Consider the following 3,734-nt stretch of genomic DNA (forward strand, 5'->3'; position numbering starts at 1 on the left):
GTGGTATATAATATGGGGAAGATATGAAGAGAGGTTTGGATGATGATAAGTGCATGAAGGTTGAGAAAGAGATGAGAACAAAAATGTTGATAAAGTGAGTGTTGTTAGGAATGGGTGGGAGACCTCAGACATAGGGCACCAGATGGGACTCATTGGAGAACAATGGCCATACATCTCTACTTTTAATCCCTGCTGTCTGCCAACTGAAACCGACCATACATCCATCCAAACATCTTTGTTTAATATGGAGTTTGGATAGACTGGAGCATCACACATGTGAACCCGCCATTGGTCGATAACTTTTTCCAGTAAATAAAAGTTTAAACGATGACCGTCACAATTCAGGTCTTTTGTTCAACTCCCTTCACATCTATACAATTTTTCAAACTAACAACCTGTCTTTACTGGAAGTAACTTATAACTTACCCAATAAGGCAACGAGAAGGAGTAGATGTGGGCTTTACATGTACCTATATGTGGCCCTGCTGTTGCTTGCCTTTGATTCATAGATATTAGGATATACCTGATTGATATTTTCATATTAATTCTATAGGAATAAATAAATAAATAAATACAAGCAACCTCTATTTATATGGGATGTGTGAAAAACATTCTTTTATGTTTTTTTTTGTTAGCAAAACGTGTTTTTTAAAATAAAACAATTTATCCTTTTCCATAGGAAAATAAAATTGCTCCATTTTAAAAATATAAAAAGATACATTTGCTCATTTACAATACTATAGTGGTTAAATTGCACCAAACCCACTTAAACAGTATATGAGGGTTTCATTTCAAAAATAAAAATAATCCAACAGGAGAAAAGGGCCACAGAGCTTTGAAAGCCACAAGTTTGATGGTTGTTAAAGAGATATGGATTGAAATTGCGACTTCTGTTGAAGATGGTGATAGATTGAGAAAATGGACTTGAAAGCGCTACTTGAGACTATGACGACAGAGTGTACTGATACAGAAAGCAACCCTCCAATTCGACTTTGACAATTCGTTTCGCCTTACCTGTGAAAATAATACTTCAACTAACTACGTACTAATCTCCCTTAATTGTGTATAATTAACTGATGAGCTGATTGTTTAAAATTGAACGCTATTGATTTCTCACAATGTATAATTGCATGCATGCAGATAATAATGAATTCTTGGATGAGTGTTTTTGTGTAATTAAGGTTAATCTATTTATGTTTGAATTTAATTATTTACAGATGCTAAATAGTACTTATGTCAAATACACGACAAGATATTAAACTAAAACCAAAATTTGGGACTTTCAAATAATAGTATGGTCAGTAGACAGCGTGCAGTGGCCGCGATAATTCTAATTCAGATTAATCGGTCAAATTTAAATTAATTATATTTCCCCGAGTATATTTGAAGGAGTCGCCTTTGATTCAAAGTTGTCTTAATATAATTTTGATGGCTAAATTATATTTACTGTCATGTGGGTTATGGGGTAATAATTTAAGAACTCTAACTACATGAGGGATAAATTATAATCCATAATTCAATAATTTTTAACAATAACTCGTCAGAAATTGCTGACGGAGTTAATGTTTTTAAAATTGAGGTTTTAATTTGAAAAGAAAAAAACGAGTCCTGAAAATGCACAAAATTATGAATATTTAATTGTCTGTCTTTTACAACTACAGTTCTTAAAATAAGACTCTCCAAATATATAGAACATAAAATACAATTTAGTCATAGTTTGCATAATTGGATGCTTTGTCAGCAAAAATTCCAATTTAAAAAACCCTAATTTTGTCCACATCAATAATTTTCGACGAATTATAAAATTTTAGTAAACAAATCTCTCTAATTATTAAAAATAATTAAATTATAGATTCTAATTTACTACTCCCATAACCAGAGTCGTTAAATTACCACTTGCACTATAACACACAGGACAATAAATTTGATTTAATAACCTATCTTTCCTCACTATGTGTGTGTTTTTTTCTTGGTGAGGCATTATTAATAATTAAGATTAATATGGATTTCCCCCACCCCCCACCCAAAAAAGAAAAAAATGAAAATTGAATTATATATATTGAAAGTGTAAAGTAATTAGTGTTGTTTATAGATATGCAGGAGAAAATCCAAGGAAAGGAAAAAGAGGAAAGCATCCAAGGAAGATAGGTTGTTGCCCCCCACAAAACACTACACCCATCTTTGGGTTTCCACACATATGGCAATTGGCAACCATTAAAGCTTGTTTCATTCTACCCCACACCCTCTTACATATGTTCAACAAATAAGTGGCTTCTCACTGGAAACACTACCCATTTTCTGAAAAGCATAAATCAGTTGGGATTAACAAAACATATTAATTACTAATTTCCAAGAAAAATAAATTAAAGCAAAAGAAAAAGATTTTGTGTAATTACTATATATAATTAAAGAGAAAGATTTTGATGCCACATCTCATATGGATTATGTAAGACCCATGAAATTAATGGACATGTTATAAACTTCTAAGAAAATTTGATCCAATTATTCTTATACATATTCACGCATTAATGTGATTGAGGAGGTATATTTTCACCCTTATGAAGGTAGTTTAGTTTGAAAAAAATTATTTGACATGCAATAAGTCAATCGAAGGAAAATATCAATATTTATTTAGTTTTTTTTATTAATATCAGCAAAGCCAGTGAATTTGACTAACGGGTAGAGTTATTTATTAGACAGAATAAAACTTTAGGGGTACTAGATGTTATTTTTCAACCTACATGGAATTTACGTATAATTATACCAAATTTCAAAGAAGAGGTGTGTAATTATCCCTAAAGGTGCTTGCAATGGTTGTTGCTTTTGCAAGAGAATAAATTATAATGAAAGTTGTAAGTTAAATACTAGCAGAAATTGTGAGTTTTTTAAAATGAAAATGAAAAGTTGAAAAAAAAATTGAATTTGGAGCGCTTGGGAATAAATTTAATATATATAATTTTATCAATTAACTGCAGATATTGATAGAGATTTGTTTATAAATTTGGGTTAATTCAGCTTAATTTTGCAATTAAAAGAAAAAAAAAATTGAAAATTGAAAATAGAAAAACACTTGTTCAATTTATTTTTAATAATAAGTTGATAAATGCTTATTTTAAATAGTTATAAAGACCACCTCCTAAGTATGCAGACAAAAATAACTTATAAAAATATTAAGACTAAAGAAAGAAAAATGGAATTTAAGAAAGAAAAGTTGATTAATGTACCTTTGGTTAGTCATAAATAAAATGATTAAGAGTGCATATGATTACTATAAAAAAAGGGACGCTGCAAAACCTTTATTCTCAATCATTTCAAACACCTTCACACATTTCTCACTAAAAGCTCACAACAACTTATACCCCCTTCCAATTAATTAATTCATACTACGTACATATATACTTTTGTTTGGTTATAAATACTTAGTCCTAAGTTTGAAAACACCATACATTTTTCATTTTCAACAACGATCATTAAACAATGTCCATGTCTGTCACAGGGTTTTCATCAGACCCTAATAAGATGTACAAGAATTCGTTCCACTGGAGGAATGATTCCGGGGAGCTCGATGTTTTCGAGGCGGCCGGATACTTCTCCAGCGTCAATATTGATCAAAATCCTGGCGCCTACATTGTCAATGGTGTAAACTTTGCTCAAAAGTTCATCAGAGACGAAAAGCAGCAGCATGTTCAAAGAGCTGCTGCTGCCAGGATGAGCCTGGACATGCCGATCAGAAA

Source organism: Sesamum indicum, linkage group LG2, assembly GCF_000512975.1.
Source record: "Sesamum indicum cultivar Zhongzhi No. 13 linkage group LG2, S_indicum_v1.0, whole genome shotgun sequence".
Classification (NCBI taxonomy): Eukaryota; Viridiplantae; Streptophyta; class Magnoliopsida; order Lamiales; family Pedaliaceae; genus Sesamum; species Sesamum indicum.